Source organism: Lutra lutra, chromosome 9, assembly GCF_902655055.1.
Source record: "Lutra lutra chromosome 9, mLutLut1.2, whole genome shotgun sequence".
NCBI lineage: Eukaryota > Metazoa > Chordata > Mammalia > Carnivora > Mustelidae > Lutra > Lutra lutra.
Window position 1 is genome coordinate 72495742 of NC_062286.1, and position 19651 is coordinate 72515392.

The 19651-nt window shown below is 36.8% G+C and overlaps 1 long non-coding RNA gene across 1 annotated transcript in view; it reads left to right on the top strand.

Annotated features, from left to right (window-relative positions):
• Positions 1-19651, top strand: part of LOC125110066 (uncharacterized) — a 123428-nt gene that overhangs the window by 766 nt on the left and 103011 nt on the right. The gene's annotated exons all lie outside the window — the stretch shown is intronic.

Genomic DNA, 19651 nt, shown 5'->3' on the forward strand with positions numbered 1-19651 from the left:
TTTCAGCTAGTTCAAGAAGTGGTCACTGGGGCACCTGGGTGGCTCAGTGGGTTAAAGCCTCTGCCTTCGGCTCAGGTCGTGATCCCGGGGTCCTGGGATCGAGCCCCGCGTCGGGCTCTCTGCTCAGCAGGGAGCCTGCTTCCTCCTCTCTCTCTCTGCCTGCCTCTCTGCCTGCTTGTGATCTCTGTCTGTCAAATAAATAAATAAATCTTTTTGTTTTTTTTTTTAAGATTTTAATTAAGATTTTTAATTAAATCTTTTTTAAGATTTTTTAAGTTTTTAATTAAATTCCACTTAGTTAATATACAGTGTAATATTAGTCTCATGTGTAGAATTTCATGATTTGACACTTTCATATAACCCCCCTTGCTCATCACAAGTGCACTCCTTAACCCCCACCACCTGTTGAACCCATTACCCCATCTACCTCACCTCTGTTTGATGATGTATTTTTAAATCAAACTAGTACTTTAAAAATTTGAGGAACAGGAGCATCTGGGTGACTCAGTCAGTTAAGTGTCAGTTTTAGGCTCAGGTCACAATCCCAGGGTCCTGGGAATACGTGGCATCAGGCTCCCTTCTCAGTGGGAATCTGCTTCTCCCTCCCCTTCTGCCTGCCGCTCCCCCTGCTTGTGTTCTCCCTCTCTCTCTCTCCAATAAATAAATAAATAAAATCTATAAAAAAATAATAAATAAAAATTTGAACAGAAATATACAAATAAAATGTAAAAATATTCTACCATCACTTACCTCCAAAGATAACCATGGGTGTCACCACTTCTCATGTGTATAAATCCAGATAATAATTTTATGTTTAATCCATTATATATGTGTATGTTTGTGTACGGATTGTTTTTTCACTTCAAAGTACCTTAGAAGTCTTTACATAAATGCACAGAGGGATGTAATATGTATTTTTTTCAAATGCACAATTTGTTCTTAGATGGTATATCCCTATTGATGGTCATTTAGTTGTTTCTGGTTTTTACCCATTATGGACACTTAGGTAGTCCTTGATTTTTATATCTACAAACTGTGCTAAAGGGATATTCCTGTTTATTTGGGGATCATTTGTCAACCATATTGCAGAGTCATCTTACTAGCTATGGAGCCCTGAGTTAAATGTATATGTATTAAAATGTTTTATAGACATTGCCAAGATGGCTTCTAAAATGGTTACAGCAATTTATACTGCCTTAATGGGGTATACGTACCTATGCCCAGCCTAGCACTGGCCTTATAAATTTTTTAAGTTTTTGACAACTTTAGAGGTAGAAACTATCCCCGTTTGTTGTGAAGTTAACATGATAGTTGAGCATATTCTTGTGTTTATTGGTCTTTTGTATTTATTTTCAGTGAAATCAGTGGTCATTTGTTTTCATTTATAAACTGTGTCCTTTTCTTATTGATTTTTAAAAGTTATTTTCATTTTGGGGAAAAATAAGAAGGAAGAAAGGAGGAAAGGAAAAAATTAACCCACCAAGAATATACTTTTCAAACACAGCATCTTACCACAAGCTGATACACAAAGTCACTCCAGTTTAGACACATGTCGTGAATGTGTGCTATGTGGAAAACACAGTGCTAGGTGTTACAGGGTCAGAGAAGTATAGAAATCACAAGAGTGAGAATTTGCTTATTGTTTTAAAAGGACTGGGTCTCAGGAGCAATATGCCTGAGAATTTTATATATCCTTTGAGTACTGCATTCCTTTAGAAAAGAAATAATGACTTCTTCTTTGTGCTAGAACTGCGTTGCTGTTCAAATTATTCACTGCCTCTCCCTGGGATGGTTGATAATTCCATCTCTCTTTGTCAGCTGGCTTGACCCTACGACCCGCACTGCCTCACCTTTTAGGTTGATTTAGGGTGGTGTCAATAGAAAAGAAGCAAAATCAGGTGGAAAAACAAAAACAGAATACTATTTATTTTTATGTGGCTTTATTCATTGGATAGAAGTTGTTAGTTTAATAAAAATTCTGAAAGTTTCCCAAACTGGATCTTTCAGACTCAGTGTCTACCATCTGGGGCATTTCTTTGAAAACATCTGGATAGTGATTAAGTATTGTAGCTTCGAAATAAACATCTAGCATCCCATATATGCAACCTTAGAGTAGAATTATAATCAATTTCAAAAGACAATCAAATTAACAATTCCCAGACAAAAATTGCTTAGGGTTATGAAATTAAATAACTATAAATCTCATATTTTTTTAACTTTAACCCAGATGTAGAATTATGAATGTATACGTAATATCCAATCATTATGTGCTTTGGGAAGGTTTTTCCCTCAAATCATTGTTTCTTTTCTTAAGACTACAGTCATGTTTCTGTTGTTGGTTTTGGTTTCTGTGTGTGTGTGTGTGTGTGTGTGTGTGTGTTATTTTGTTAGGAATTTGATTCACTACTTTAAATTGCATACAGGGGGGGTAGGCTTTAAAAGTTGTGTCCTGTCTGTGATCCCGAACTTCTTTCCTCTTTTCTTCCTTGCTTGTCTGCTTGCTTTCTTCCCTCCTTCTGTAGTGTTAGTTGACATCCTACCATGTGCCATGTACTATACCAAGCATCAGGGATATGGCAGTGAACAGAACAATGTCTCTGCTCTCTTGAAGCTTCCATCATTGTGAGAAAGAAAAAATATATATATATATACCAACAGGTAGCATCATGACAGATAATCCAAAAAAGAAAGATAAAGCTAAAGGGTAGGGGTGAAGTGGCATTTCAGTTGGGATATTGGGGGACTTCCTCTCTGTTTGTCATTTGAGTAGAGACTTGAATGAGGTGAGGAAGTGAACCAAGCAAATTCATGAGGGCAGATTGGCTCAGACAGCAGTAACAGCAGCACAGAGGCCCTGAGGTCAGAGTGTGCTTTACACATCAGAGCAATCAAGGAAGCCCTTGTTGCTTAAAGGAGAGTGAGTGTGCGTTTGGAGGAGGTACAGTCAAAAGCAGGATTTAAGATCATAACACATAAAGCTTGTTTGTTGAAATCATAAAGTTTGTAGGACATGACAAGGGTCTGGATTTTCTAAGTGTGATGAGAAACCAATAAAAGGTTCTGAGCGGAATAAGAACACCTGACTTGTTTTAAAATGCTAGGTGTTTGAATTCCTACACCTAGGAGATATATTGGGTTACTTAATTGCTCTGGGTCTCAGTTTCTTTGTACGTAGAAGGGGTTAATTAAAATAATTCTATATGGATGAAAAGATTTTACAAAAGTGGGGCACCTGGATGGCTCAGTTAGTGAAGTGTCTGCCTTGTGTCAGGCTCCATGCTCAGCTGGACATCTGCTTCCCCCTTTGCCTTTGCCCTTCCCCCACTCTTGTGCTCACACACTGGCTCCCTCCCTCTCTCTCTCAAATAAATAAATAAATAAAATCTAAAAAAAGATTTTACAAAAGGTAATTTGTGAAAAGCTCCTAGCACAATGCTCGATACCTAACAAACACTCAATAAATATTCCTTAGTTTCTGTTATTAGTATTGTTGCATAATCATCATTATTAGTAACTGAGCCTATTAAAAGCCTCAAGAGGGAAAAAGAATTGTTAGTGGATGCAGTAATTTAAAGTATGTGACGTTTGAGAAACTGTTGGACTGTATGATAGAAAGTAATTGCTAGTGGAAATAATTTCAAAAAGGGGTGAAGGCATTGGTCAAATTAAAAATCTGCTTTTTTACATCTGATTTCCTTTCATGACATTTGTTTATCTTAAAAAAAAAACTCTTTAGTAGTACAAAAACCAAGTAGAGTAATATGTGATCTTTGACATAACTTTCTTAACACACTTAGTAGCATTGTCTAATTGACTGCAGAAGTGTTAAAAATGCGAATATGTGTGAAGCAATTAACTAAAAATATGTGATTACTTGCCCTCACATGGTCCTGAAGTTAGTGTACTGAACGTTGTTTTAGATATGTTTCTCCCACTTTATTTGTTAAACTTCTTATCAAAATAAATTTGATGATATATAGTCAGTGAATTATGGAGTTTTCTTTATAGCCCCGTTGATAAAGACAGTTTTATTTATTGCTTTTTAAATTCAGATTCTAACATTTATTTTATGTTTGAAACTATAGATCAGCCAAGAGTAATAAATTTAGAGAATGCATGCTACCACTGAATAACTTAGTGGGTTGAAAGCCTTTCCTCATTTTCCCATGAAGGCCAATTAGAAAAAATTGGAATTCCTTTTTAGCTATGTTGTACATTATTATGATACTGTCTGGAGCCAAGCTAGGCTGTTAGTTGTCCATAGAACTTTTATACAAAATTAAAATGTAAGTAGTTTCAAGTAGGATCATCATACTTTTAAATATTTGGGTTTGATGACTTGGATTCAGAATGGGAGGTACGTGGGAGTTGGAGGGAGGGGATAGCTTGTAAGAGCAGATTGATATGAAAACCCATTAGCTAAAATTATCTTATAATAGACTGAAAGAGATTGCATACCCAGAGTCATCCGGCCAGCCCATCATGCAGCCAGTATAAATGACCATTTGAAATGTCAGAGGAACATGATCTCAGTCAGAGAAGAGTCTTACTGACTTTCAAAGGCATCAGTTCCCAATGGAAGGCACATGGGAAAATGAACAGTGTCTAACACCTAGCCAGAGTGTGTCAGCGTGTTGATCGATGAAGATGTCTTTCAATACAGTGTTAGAGTTATTTTTTAGTATTACCAAGCATACCAAGAGGGAGTCATGTTTACTATTTCCTTTATCTTTTGAGATTTACATATTAGAGAAATAGAAAATTCAAGTCTAACCGACTTGTACACACACACACACACACACACACACACACACACACACACATCTACCCTCAGCATACATTTGAATACGCATGCTTTTCTGGTTCTGCTCTGCAAGCAGGAAGTAACTGAAAGAACTCACAGTAGTAGTAGTGTTCAAATCCGACTCCTTCCGATATCTGAAATATATCTTCTGTTGAAATCAGCCTATGGTTTGTTTAAGGGAAAGTACAAAAGGCAGTGAATTGAAGGCGAATATTTGAAACACTAATAGGATATGTATAGAAATCTCTCTCTCTCTGTTCTGTCTCTCTCTATATGTATATTTGATGTTTTTGTAGAAGAAAAGATGGAAAACTTTGTTTATATACTTTTTGAAAATCAAATATTTTTAACTCTTTCAGGTTTATTGAGGTGTTTGGGTGTTTTGTTTTGTTTATGTTCCAGTATTGTTAACATACAATGTTACATTAGTTTCAAGTGCACAGTATACTGATTCAACACTGCTCATCATGGCATATGTACACTTAATCCCCTTCACTTCGCTTTGTTCATCCATTCCCCACCCACCTTCCTTCTAGTAACTGTCAGTTTGTTCCCTATAGTTTTTGGTTTGTCTCTTTTTCCCTTGTTCATTTCTTTTGTTTCTTAAATTCCACAAATGAATGAAATCAGATGAATTTGTCTTTCTCTGACTTATTTCACTTAGCATTATTCTCTCTAAATCCCTCCATGTGCTTACAAATGGCAAGATTTTATTCTTTCCTAGGGCTGCTTAATATTCCATTTTATATCTTTACCACTTTTTTATCCGTTCATCTATCAGTGGTCACTTGAGTTGCTTCCATAATGTGGCTAATTGTGAATAATACTTCAATAAGCATAGGCTGCATATATCTTTTCAAGTTAGTGTTTTTGTATTCTTCAGGTATATGCCCCATAGTAGAATTATTGAATCATACGGTAATTATATTTTAATTTTTTTGAGGAAGATCCAGTTTTCCATAGTGTCTGTACCAGTCTGCATTCCCACCAACAGTGCAAGAGTTTCTTTCTTCTCCACATCCTTGCCAACACTTGCTGTTTCTTGCATTTTTCATTTTAGCCTTTCTGACACATGAGGGGATATCTCCTTGTAGTTTTGATTCGCATTTTCCTGATGATGAGCGATGTTGAGCATCTTTTCATGTGTCTGTTGGCCACCTGGATGTCTTTTGGAAAAATGTCTGTTCATGTCTTCTGCTCATTTTTAATTGGATTTTTAGGTTTTTTGGTGGTGAGTTGTATAAATTCTTTATAATTTTGGATACTAACCCTTTATTGGATATGTCATTTGCAAATATCTTCTCCCATTCAGTAGGCTGTCTTTCAGTTTTGTTGCTTGTTTCCTGTACTGTGCAAAAAAACCTTTTTATTTTGAAGTAGTCCCAATAGTTTATTTTTGCTTTTGTTTCCCTTTCTTTAAGAGACATAACTAGAACAATGTTGCTATAGATCATATTAAAGAAATTACTGCCTATGCTGTGCTCAAGAATTTGTATGGCTTCAGGTCTCATATTTAAATCCTTAATCCATTTTGAGTTTATTTTTGTGTATGGTGTAACACAGTGGTCCAGTTTCTTTTTTTTTTTCATGTAGCTGTCCAGTTTTTCCCAGCACCATTTGTTGAAGTCTGTTTTTTTCCCATTGCATATTCTAATCTCCTTTGTCAAAGATTAACTGATCATGTAATTGTGGATATTTCTGCATATTCTAATCTCCTTTGTCAAAGATTAACTGATCATATAATTGTGGATATTTCTATCTTTTTCCATTAATCTATGTGTCTTTTTTTATGCCAGTATGGTAAATTTTTTTTAAAGATTTTATTTATTTATTTGAGAGAGAATAAGAAAAAGAGAGAGAGCAGGAGAGGGGAGAGGATCAGAGGGAGAAGCAGACTCCCTGCCGATTAGGGAGACTGATGTGGGACTCGATCCTGAGACTCCAGGATCATGACCTGAGCCGAAGGCAGTTGCTTAACCAACTGAGACACCCAGGCACCCAGTACTGTACTGTTTTGATTACTAAAACTTCGTAGCATATCTTGGAAATCTGGGATGTGGTATCTCCAGTTTTGTTCTTCTTTTTCAAGACTGCTTTGGCTGTTTGGGGTCTCTTGGGGTTCTATACCAATTTTAGGATTATTCTAGTTCTATGAAAAAGTCTACTTGTATTGATGTACATTTTAACAAAATTTGTTCTTCCAATCCATGATGATGTTATGTCTTTCCATTTGTTTGCATCATCTTCAACTTATTTCATTAATGTTTCATAGTTTTCAGAGTACAGGTCTTTCACCTCTTTGGTTAAATTTATTCCTAGTTATTTTATTATTTTAGGTTCAATTTTAAATGGTATTGTTTTCTTAATTGCTCTTTCCGCTACTTCATTATTAGTGTATAGAAATGCAATGATTTCTGTATATTGATTTTGTATCCCGTGACCTGAATTCATTTATTTGTTCTGGTCTTTTTTTTTGGAGTGTTGAGTGTTTTCTTTAAAAGTCTCATGTCATCTGCAAATAGTGACTTTATTCCTTTTTCTTGTCTGATTGCTGTGGTTAGGACCTTCACTACTATGTTAAATAAAAGTGGTGAGAGTGGACATCCTTTCTTGTTCCTGACCTTAGGGAGAAAACATAGTTTTTCCCCACTGAGTATGATGTTTGCTGTGGGTTATTCATCTATGGTCTTCATTATGTTGAGGTATATTCCCTCTAAACCTACTTTATTGAAGGTTTTTATCATGAATGGATGTTATACTGTGGCAGATGCTTTTCTTGAATCTATTGAGATAATTAAATGTTTTTTATCTTTTCTGATGTGATGTATCACAATTGATATGCAAACATTGAAACACCATTACTTTCCAGCAGTAAATTCCATTTGATCATGGTGAATGATTTTTTTAAATGTATTATTCAGTTTGGTTTGCTAATATTTTGTTAAGGATTTTTGCATCCATGTTCATCAGAGATATCAACCTGTAGTTCTTTTTTTTTTTTTTTTTTTTTTGTAGTGTCTTTATCTGATATTGGTATCAGGGTAATGCTGGTCTCATACAATGAATGTGGAAGCATTCCTTCCTTTCTTATTTTTTGGAAAAGTGGGAGAAGAATTAGGTATTAACTTTTCTTTAAATGTTTATTAGAGTTTACCTGTGAACCCTTCTGATCCTGAATATTCTGTTGGTAGGCTTTTTGTGTATTGATTCAATTTCCTACTTGGTAATTTCTTTTCCTCCTGATTTGGTTCTAGGAATGTTTCTAAAAATTTATCCATTTCTTCTAGGTTGTCTGATTTGTTGGTATATAATTTTTCATAATAATCTCTTACAATTCCTGTATTTCTGTGATTTCAGTTGTTATTTCTCCTCTCCTATTATTGATTTTGTTGGGACTCCTTTTTTTTTTTTTTTTTTAAATGAGTCTTTTTAAAGAACCAGCCTTTTAATTTTGTTGGTCTTTTTAAAGAACCAGCTCCTGGTTTTACTGATCAGTGTTGTTTTTTATTTGTTTGTTTTTAGTTTCTGTTTTGTTTGCTTCTGCTCTAATCTTTGTTATTTCACTCCTTCCACTGGTTTGGGGTTTGTTTGTTCTTCTTTTTCTGCTCCTTTAGGTGTAAGGTTAGCCCAACAAGCTAAGAGATTTTTCTTAGTCCTTGAGATAGGCCTGTATAGCTATAAACTTTCCTCTTAGAACTGCTGTGTTTTAACTTTCATTTGTTTCCGTGTATTTTTTTAAATTTCTTCTTTGATCTCTTGGTTGACCCATTCATTGTTTAATATCAAGTTGTTGAACTTCCATGTATTTCTCTTCTTTCCAGAACTTTCTTGTGATTGATTTCTAGTTTCATAGTGTGTTGGAAATGATGCACAGTATAACCTCAGTCTTTTTGGATTTGTTGAGACTTGTTTTGTGACTCTAATATGCACTCTATTCTGGAGAATGTTCTATGTGCACTTGAAAACAATGTGTAATCTGCAGTGTGTGTGGGTTTTTTTTTTTTAAGATTTTATTTATTTATTTATTTGACACAGACAGAGAGATCACAAGTAGGCAGAGAAGCAGGCAGAGAGAGAGAGGGGAAGCAGGCTCCCCGCTGAGCAGAGAACCGGATGCGCGGTTCGATCCTGAGACCCTAGGATCATGACCTGAGCCTAAGGCAAAGTCTTAACCCAATGACCCACCCAGGTGCCCCTAATCTGCTGTTTTAGATGGAAGGTTTTGGATATACCTTTTAGATCCAACTGGTCCAATATGTCATTCAAAATTGTTTCCTTGTTGATTTGTTAGGTAAGTGTCCTCTACTATTTTGTTATTATTATCTATTACTTCCTTTATGTTTGTTAATAGCTGCTCCCATATTAATAGGTTGTTCCCATGTTGAGTGCATATCTACAATTGTTAGATCTTGTTGCTGGATCTTGTTACTTTTCTGATTATATAGCATCCTTCTTGGTCTCTTGTTGTAAACTTTGTTTTACAATTCATTTTGTCTGATAAACGTACTGCCACCTTAGCTTTCTTTCACTTCCACTTTCATGATAAATACTATTCCATCCCTTCACTTTCAATCTGCATGTATCTTTAGTTCTGAAATGAGTCTCTTGTAGGCAACATATAATAGATCTTGCTTTTTTTATTCATCCAGCCACACTGTGTCTTTTAATTGGAGTATTTAGGCCATTTACATTCAAAGTAATTATTGATAGGTATGTGCCTATTATTATTTTATTACTTGTTTATGGATGCTTTTGTAGCTCTTCTCTGTTCTTTTCTTATCTTTCTTTTCTTTTCTTTTTTATCTTTTCTTATCTTGCTATTCTCAATTTGATGACTTCCCTTAGATATATACTTGGATTCCTTCCTTTTTGTTTTTTGCATATCTACGACTGGGTTGTTTTTTTTTTTTTTAAGATTTTATTTATTTGACAGAGAGAGAGAGATCAGTAGTGACCAGAGAGGCAGGCAGAGAGAGAGGGGGAAACAGGCTCCCTGCTGAGCAAGGAGCCCGACGCGGGGCTTGATCCCAGGAACCTGGGATCATGACCTGAGCTGAAGGCAGAGGCTTAACCCACTGAGCCATCCAGGCACCCCTACGACTGGTTTTTGATTTGTGGTTACCACTACGTTTGTATATAACATCTTGCACATATAGCATTCTACATTAAGCTGTTGGTCACTAAAGTCTGAACCCATTCTTTTCTCCTCCAACCTTGTTTTAGGTATATGATGTCATAATTAACATTGTTTTATTTTATGAAAATTTGACTGATTTTTATAGAAATGCTTTATATCACTGCTTTTGTCCTTCCTGCTTTTTTAAAATATATTTTATTTATTTGTCAGAAAGAGAGTGTGCACAAGCAGGGGGAGCAGCAGGCAGAGGGAGAGTGAGAAGCAGGGAGCCCTGATGCAGGACTCTATTCCAGGCCCCTGAGATCATGACCTGAGCCAAAGGTGGACACTTAGCAAGCTGAGCCACCCAGGCATCTCAGTGCTTCCTACTTTTTGTACTCCATCTTACACTCTTTCCTTTCTACTCAGAGTCCCCTTTAACATTTCCTGTAGGGCTGGTTTAGTGGTCATTAATTCCTTTAACTTTTATTTGTCAGGGAAAATATTTTTTCTTCTGTTCTGAACGATAGCCTTGCTATTTAGAGTATTCTTGCCTACAGATTTTTTTGTTTGTTTTTTCTTTCAGCACTTTGAATATATCATGCCATTCTCTTCTGGCCTACAAAATTTCTGCTGAAAAATCAGCTGATAGCCTTTTGGGATTTCCCCTGTATGCAACTATTTTCTTGTCTCCTGCTGTTATTAATTTTTTTTCTTTATTCCTACTTTTTGGCATTTTAATTACTATGTGTCTTGGTTGTATGGACCTCTTTGGCTTGATTTTCTTGGGGGCTGTCTGTGCCTCCTGGACATGAATTTCTGTTTTTAGGAAGTTTTTAGCTATTATTACTACAAATAAATTTTCTGTCTCCCTATCTCTCTCTTCTCCTTCTGGGATACATATAATGTGAATGTTGTTATGGTTGGTGGTGTGGCTGAATTCTCTAAGTCTTTTTTCATTTATTATTTTTACTCCTGTACACCTTAAATGTTTTCCATTACTTTGTCCTCCAGATCGCTGATAGGTTCTTCTGTTTCCTCTAGTCTACTATTTTTTCCATATAGTATATTTTTAATTAGTTACTGTGTTCTTCATCTCTGATTGTTTTTATATTTTTTTTTTCTTTCTCTTTTTCTCACTGATATTCTCCACTCATTTCTCAGATCCATTGTGTATCTTTATGAGCAGTACTTTAAATTCTCTATCAGGTATATTACTTATCTCTGTTTTTGCTCAGGTTTCCTGCTTTGATTTTGTGCTGGTCTTTCATTTGGGACATATTCCTCTGTCTCCTCATTTTGTCTAATGCTCTGTATCTGTTTCTATGTGTTAGGAAAGTCAGCTATGTCTCCTGTTCTTGAAAACAGTGGCCTTATGAATAAGAAGTTCTGTAGTGCCCTGCAGTGTAATGTCCTGTGTTCACCAGAACCTTGTGCTTCAAGTCTATAGCTGTGTGCATTGCATGTGCCTTATTGTTGTGGCTGAGCTACATTTGCCTTTATTCCAGTTGTCTGCAGTTTTTCTCTTTTCCTCTTGTGGGCAAGGTTTGGTACCTATGTTGTTAGTGGGTCAGTCTGGGGACACCTTGGGCTTGAGCTGAGTCAGACCAGGCATTTTCCAGAAATGTGGTAGGGTACTTTCCCAGTGTTGTCCTAAGAAGCTTTTGTTGGTTGTTGAGCTCTGCAGTCAAACCCAATGCCTGCCACCAGCATACTGCTTGGGCTGCAGTAGGACTGGTGCACATAGTTACCTTACCCTGCCTTGTGGGCATGAGTCACTTGGGAGTGGTGCTGGTTCCTGTTGGAGCTGCCTGTGCTTTGCCAGACTGTGGCACCCCTTGGGATGGGCTCTGGCCAAAAGCATATTATAAGTGGCATGCCCCCTGGAGAAGTTGGGGGCAGGGCTGGCAGTGTTAACAAGGTTTGTGCAAGTTGTGGGATGGGCCCTTGAGACAAGGCCTGGCTGGAGAGGCTGTGTCTGTAAGAGAATGCAGGGGCAGGGTGTGTTATTAGCAAGTTAGGTAGCAAGTGTTGGAGCTGTGCTGGTTCCCAGAGATGTCCATGTGTCTAAGTTAAGGAGCAGGGGAGATAAATGGCCCTGTCAGCTCTTTTCTTCTTGGAGAAGTCTCTCAAAGATCCCTGCCCCTCCAGAATAAGCTCTGATATTATTAAACAAACCTCCCTCCTGTATAACCCAGGTGTTTCTTAAACTCCTACTTTTATGCTGTACCTCAGTGATGCTGTTTGTCATGCTGTTTCTTTAAGGACAGGAATTGAGGAGTGCCTGGGTGGCCCAGTTGGATGGACATCTTCCTTTGGCTCAGCTCAGGTCATGATCCCAGGTTCCTGGGGTCCAGCCCCACATCAGGCTCCCTACTCAGTGGGGAGCCTGCTGCTCCCTCTCCCTCTGTCATTCACTCTGCTCTCTGGCTTTCTCTACCTCTCTGTCAAATAAATAAATAAAATCTTAAAAAAAAAAAAGAAAAGACAGGAACTCAGTTCCCTTTCTTTGGCATTCCCAGAGCCAAGCCTGCTAATTTTTAAAGTTATAGGTGTTAAGCCCCACTGATTTATTGTCCCTCTGATTTTCAAAGACAATTGTTACAACAATTTGTCTTCTTTGTGTGGGTCCTCCATGCCTAGTGTCCCTAATGTGGATGGTTTGTTTCAACGAGTCCCTTGTTCCTGTGGATGGTCCTATAGGTCTATCTAGCTCCTGACCACATGTCTGCCCTTCCTACCTCTTTGATGTGGCTGGCCTCTTCTCTGCATTTAGGTGTGGAGAGTCTACTGACTCTCACATTAATGTGGGTGTTATCTAGTTGTATCTGTGAGAAGAGATGAGCCTAGGGTCCTTCTCCATTTTTCCCAGAAGTCTGGATTTATTGAGGTATTAATTAATAATATTATAAGATATTTCAAGGGTACATCAAGATATTTCATATTTATATACATTGTGAAAAGATTCCTTTCATCTAGCTAATTGATAAACTTCAATAAATTTCTGTTTACATAAGTTTACATACAACAGAAGTGCTTCCTTCAGTAATGTTCCTGAAGGATAATGATGATGCCTTTGAGACGTTTAAGAAGCTGGCAAAGAGAACAAGAGATGAAACCTGGGGTGGAGGAATGGGAGGGGAACTTTCCCATTTTCAAGGGAGGCTGCTTTCCTCTTTTCTGAGAAAGCTTAGAAGTTAAATTCCCCAGGAATCAAAGAACTGTACTATATCATTTCAAGGTACCATACGCTTACACTCTTTATTCACCATTGAAAGATTTGTTACTAAGGGAGGCCTATGGATGAAAATTAGAAATAGAACTCATTTTTTTTCATAGGAGTATAAAAATTATTCCTCTCTGTCAGGATGCAGTGGTGTTACAGAAACTTAAATTGAAGAGAATTAAATTGTTAGACTGAAGAAACCATATTTCAATAAGCAAGACCAGGATATAGCAAGCTTTTTAAAAATCTGTTTAATAACTAGTCTTCATTGAGTCCGTTAGGTGCTCTATGAAGCCACTGGATGCTTAATGTAGTGAGTATTGATTATCATATCTGGAAATCTTAAATATTCCTTGAGAATCCTTTTTGAGCAATAATAAAATAAATTTTTTTTTAAATTTTTTATTTTTTTTATTTTTTTTTCAGCATAACAGTATTCATTATTTTTGCACCACACCCAGTGCTCCATGCAATCCCTGCCCTCTACAATACCCACCACCTGGTGCCCCCAACATCCCACCCCCCACCCCTTCAAAATTCTCAGATCGTTTTTCAGAGTCCATAGTCTCTCATGGTTCACCTCCCCTTCCAATTTCCCTCAACTCCCTTCTCCTCTCCATCTCACCTTGTCCTCCATGCTATTTGTTATGCTCCACAAATAAGTGAAACCATATGATAATTGACTCTCTCTATTGACTTATTTCACTCAGCATAATCTCTTCCAGTCCCGTCCATGTTGCTACAAAACTTGGGGATTCATCCTTTCTTTCTTTTCTTTTTTTTTTTTTTTTTTAACAGCTTTATAAACATATATTTTTATCCCCAGGGGTACAGGTCTGCGAATCGCCAGGTTTACACACTTCACAACATTCACCATAGCACATACTCTCCCCGATATCCATAACCCCACCCCCTCTCCCAACCCCCTCCCCCCATCAACCCTCAGTTTGTTTTGTGAGATTAAGAGTCACTTATGGTTTGTCTCCCTCCCAATCCCATCTTGTTTCATTTACTCTTCTCCTACCCCCTCGACCCCCCATGTTGCATCTCCTCTCCCTCATATCAGGGAGATCATATGATAGTTGTCTTTCTCCGATTGACTTATTTCGCTAAGCATGATACCCTCTAGTTCCATCCACGTCGTCGCAAATGGCAAGATTTCATTTCTTTTGATGGCTGCATAGTATTCCATTGTGTATATATACCACATCTTCTTTATCCATTCGTCTGTTGATGGACATCTAGGTTCTTTCCATAGTTTGGCTATTGTAGACATTGCTGCTATAAACATTCGGGTGCACGTGCCCCTTCGGATCACTATGTTTGTATCTTTAGGGTAAATACCCAGCAGTGCAATTGCAGGGTCATAGGGTAGTTCTATTTTCAACATTTTGAGGAACCTCCATGCTGTTTTCCAGAGTGGTTGCACCAGCTTGCATTCCCACCAACAGTGTAGGAGGGTTCCCCTTTCTCCGCATCCTCGCCAGCATCTGTCATTTCCTGACTTGTTCATTTTAGCCATTCTGACTGGTGTGAGGTGATATCTCATGGTGGTTTTGATTTGTATTTCCCTGATGCCGAGTGATATGGAGCACTTTTTCATGTGTCTGTTGGCCATCTGGATGTCTTCTTTGCAGAAATGTCTGTTCATGTCCTCTGCCCATTTCTTGATTGGATTATTTGTTCTTTGGGTGTTGAGTTTGCTAAGTTCTTTATAGATTTTGGACACTAGCCCTTTATCTGATATGTCATTTGCAAATATCTTCTCCCATTCTGTCAGTTGTCTTTTGGTTTTGTTCACTGTTTCCTTTGCTGTGCAAAAGCTTTTGATCTTGATAAAATCCCAATAGTTCATTTTTGCCCTTGCTTCCCTTGCCTTTGGTGATGTTCCTAGGAAGATGTTGCTGCAGCTGAGGTCGAAGAGGTTGCTGCCTGTGTTCTCCTCGAGGATTTTGATGGATTCCTTTCTCACATTGAGATCCTTCATCCATTTTGAGTCTATTTTCGTGTGTGGTGTAAGGAAATGATCCAATTTCATTTTTCTGCATGTGGCTGTCCAATTTTCCCAACACCATTTATTGAAGAGGCTGTCTTTGTTCCATTGGACATTCTTTCCTGCTTTGTCGAAGATGAGTTGACCATAGAGTTGAGGGTCCATTTCTGGGCTCTCTATTCTGTTCCATTGATCTATGTGTCTGTTTTTGTGCCAGTACCATGCTGTCTTGATGATGACAGCTTTGTAATAGAGCTTGAAGTCCGGAATTGTGATGCCACCAACTTTGGCTTTCTTTTTCAATATTCCTTTGGCTATTCGAGGTCTTTTCTGGTTCCATATAAATTTTAGGATTATTTGTTCCATTTCTTTGAAAAAAAATGGATGGTACTTTGAAAGGAATTGCATTAAATGTGTAGATTGCTTTAGGTAGCATAGACATTTTCACAATATTTATTCTTCCAATCCAGGAGCATGGAACATTTTTCCATTTCTTTGTGTCTTCCTCAATTTCTTTCATGAGTATTTTATAGTTTTCTGAGTATAGATTCTTAGTCTCTTTGGTTAGGTTTATTCCTAGGTATCTTATAGTTTTGGGTGCAATTGTAAATGGGATGGACTCCTTAATTTCTCTTTCTTCTGTCTTGTTGTTGGTATAGAGAAATGCAACTGATTTCTGTGCATTGATTTTATATCCTGACACTTTACTGAATTCCTGTACAAGTTCTAGCAGTTTTGGAGTGGAGTCTTTTGGGTTTTCCACATAGAGTATCATATCATCTGCGAAGAGTGATAGTTTGACTTCTTCTTTGCCGATTTGGATGCCTTTAATTTCCTTTTGTTGTCTGATTGCTGAGGCTAGGACTTCTAGTACTATGTTGAATAGCAGTGGTGATAACGGACATCCCTGCCGTGTTCCTGACCTTAGCGGAAAAGCTTTCAGTTTTTCTCCATTGAGAATGATATTTGCGGTGGGTTTTTCATAGATGGCTTTGATAATATTGAGGTATGTGCCGTCTATCCCTACACTTTGAAGAGTTTTGATCAGGAAGGGATGCTGTACTTTGTCAAATGCTTTTTCAGCATCTATGGAGAGTATCATATGTTTCTTGTCCTTTCTTTTATTAATGTGTTGTATCACATTGATTGATTTGCGGATGTTGAACCAGCCTTGCAGCCCTGGAATAAATCCCACTTGGTCGTGGTGAATAATCCTTTTAACGTACTGTTGAATCCTATTGGCTAGTATTTTGGCGAGAATTTTTGCATCTGTGTTCATCAAGGATATTGGTCTGTAGTTCTCTTTTTTGTTGGGATCCTTGTCTGGTTTTGGGATCAAGGTGATGCTGGCCTCATAAAATGAGTTTGGAAGTTTTCCTTCTATTGCTATTTTTTGGAACAGTTTCAGGAGAATAGGAATTAGTTCTTCTTTAAATGTTTGGTAGAATTCCCCCAGGAAGCCGTCTGGCCCTGGGCTTTTGTTTGTTTGGAGATTTTTGATGACTGTTTCAATCTCCTTACTGGTTATGGGTCTGTTCAGGCTTTCTATTTCTTCCTGGTTCAGTTGTGGTAGTTTATATGTCTCTAGGAATGCATCCATTTCTTCCAGATTGTCAAATTTGTTGGCGTAGAGTTGCTCATAGTATGTTCTTATAATTGTCTGTATTTCTTTGGTGTTCGTTGTGATCTCTCCTCTTTCATTCATGATTTTATTTATTTGGGTCCTCTCTCTTTTCTTTTTGATAAGTCTGGCCAGGGGTTTATCAATCTTATTAATTCTTTCAAAGAACCAGCTCCTAGTTTCGTTGATTTGTTCTATTGTTTTTTTGGTTTCTATTTCATTGATTTCTGCTCTGATCTTTATGATTTCTCTTCTCCTGCTGGGTTTAGGGTTTCTTTCTTGTTCTTTCTCCAGCTCCTTTAGGTGTAGGGTTAGGTTGTGTACCTGAGACCTTTCTTGTTTCTTGAGAAAGGCTTGTACCGCTATATATTTTCCTCTCAGGACTGCCTTTGTTGTGTCCCACAGATTCTGAACTGTTGTGTTTTCATTATCATTTGTTTCCATAAATTTTTTCAATTCTTCTTTGATTTCCTGGTTGACCCATTCATTCTTTAGAAGGATGCTGTTTAGTCTCCATGTATTTGGGTTCTTTCCAAATTTCCTCTTGTGATTGAGTTCTAGCTTTAGAGCATTGTGGTCTGAAAATATGCAGGGAATGATCCCAATCTTTTGATACCGGTTGAGACTTGATTTAGGACCAAGAATGTGATCTATTCTGGAGAATGTTCCATGTGCACTAGAGAAGAATGTGTATTCTGTTGCTTTGGGATGAAATGTTCTGAATATATCTGTGATGTCCATCTGGTCCAGTGTGTCATTTAAGGCCTTGATTTCCTTGTTGATCTTTTGCTTGGATGATCTGTCCATTTCAGTGAGGGGAGTGTTAAAATCCCCTACTATTATTGTATTCTTGTCGATGTGTTTCTTTGATTTTGTTATTAATTGGTTTATATAGTTGGCTGCTCCCACGTTAGGGGCATAGATATTTAAAATTGTTAGATCTTCTTGTTGGACAGTTCCTTTGAGTATGATATAGTGTCCTTCCTCATCTCTTATTATAATCTTTGGCTTAAAATCTAATTGATCTGATATAAGGATTGCCACTCCTGGTTTCTTCTGATGTCCATTAGCATGGTAAATTATTTTCCACCCCCTCACTTTAAACCTGGAGGTGTCTTCGGGTGTAAGATGAGTTTCTTGTAGGCAACATATAGATGGTTTTTGTTTTTTTATCCATTCTGATACCCTGTGTCTTTTGATTGGAGCATTTAGCCCATTAACATTCAGGGTAATTATTGAGAGATATGAATTTAGTGCCATTGTATTGCCTGTAAGGTGACTGTTATTGTATATTGTAATAAAATAAATTTTTATGTTACTTTTGTTGAATAAAATTTGCCAGTTTTCCACTTGAGGCTTTGCCATTGAATTGCAGGTACATTTGTGAGATAATTTACAATGATCGATTTAGCAATATTGATGTCCCAACACCAAATATATTAAACCTATAATTGCCTTTGCATGCAGAAAACATATTATCTCATATTTAAATGAGGTTCATTTGGAAATTACCTATTTTATCATCAGTATATGGTTTATCTATGACCACAGGCTTTTCATAATAAAACACTGAAACCTTTACTGACAATTTCGCATAAAACATTAAAAGCAAGCCTACATACTCACAGCCAAGATAAAATAAAAACCACAAAATTTATTTGACCCTCATTGTCTTAACTTTATTATGTTAATTTGCTTCTCTGTCTTCTCCCTCAACCGAATTCCTGCAAGCCATGAACCTCATCTTTTATTTTCTACTGATGGTCTCAGTTTTTGATGACAACCCAATGAGTTTTGTAAAATTTATAGTTATTCTTCTTTCCATAGTGAGGCTGGTAAATGGACCTGCTAAATTCTGTAATTCAAAGGAATGCATGCACAAGTACTCCACTCTCTTTGTGGATTGAATGTTGAGAATATTTGAGTTAAGTAGAAAACATTAGTTACCAGTCTGATTTTATAGTTAGCTTATAGAGACTTAGGCCAGAAAATCCATTGCTTGAATGCCTTCTGCAAATAGGCTTAAAATTTGAGAAATTTATACTCAAAGGGAATTTGTCATCTTTAAAATGTTACAATTGATAATCTATCTGAAATGGATACAAAATAAAATACAGTAAAAAAAATCTTGTGAGATCCTGACTTAAAAATATTTTTCATAATATAAAAAATATATACTTAATTTCTTGCTTCCTAATTTTCTACCTTTTTCCTAAATATGCTTCCTTGTTAAAAATCCCACATCAGTATCTTGAAGAAATTGATAGTGTTGTCATATTAGTTAGTATTTTTGGATGTCAGCTTTAATTGGTTAGAAAACTAACTTCTGGAACATTGCCTTCTGAGATTTAATAACTATTTTCAGTGCTGTGACAACTGTTATGTCCTAAGCCTTTTATGTGAGTATAGAAATGTACAGTCTTAAGTTACTCACAGTTGCAAAATTGAGCAAATGTTCAATTAATTATCAGTGGAGGTGGGACCAACTGAAGGAAATCTATTTTATGCAAAGATAAACTTATGTAAAATGTGTGGGAAAAGGTAAGGCATTTATAGTATGATAGGATTTTAACTTTGTAAAATGATACACCCTATAATTTCATTAAAATATGGTTTCTTAAATGTGCTTGAAGGTTATGCAACATGCAAAAATTTCAAAAGCAATAACTAAAGTATAATACCTACTCATTCATTTTTTAAAATAAAGATTGGGAGCTTAGTTATTAATTAGATGCATGGTCAGGAAGTACAAAAGTACAAGAAACCTTCCCTCCACCTTGGCCATCATGTGATTGTTTAGGCAGTGGCACACTTTTCTGGGTATCTGACTTTTATTTTGGTATCTGGGTATCTGATTTTATTACATAAAATATGTATTTTGAATACACAAA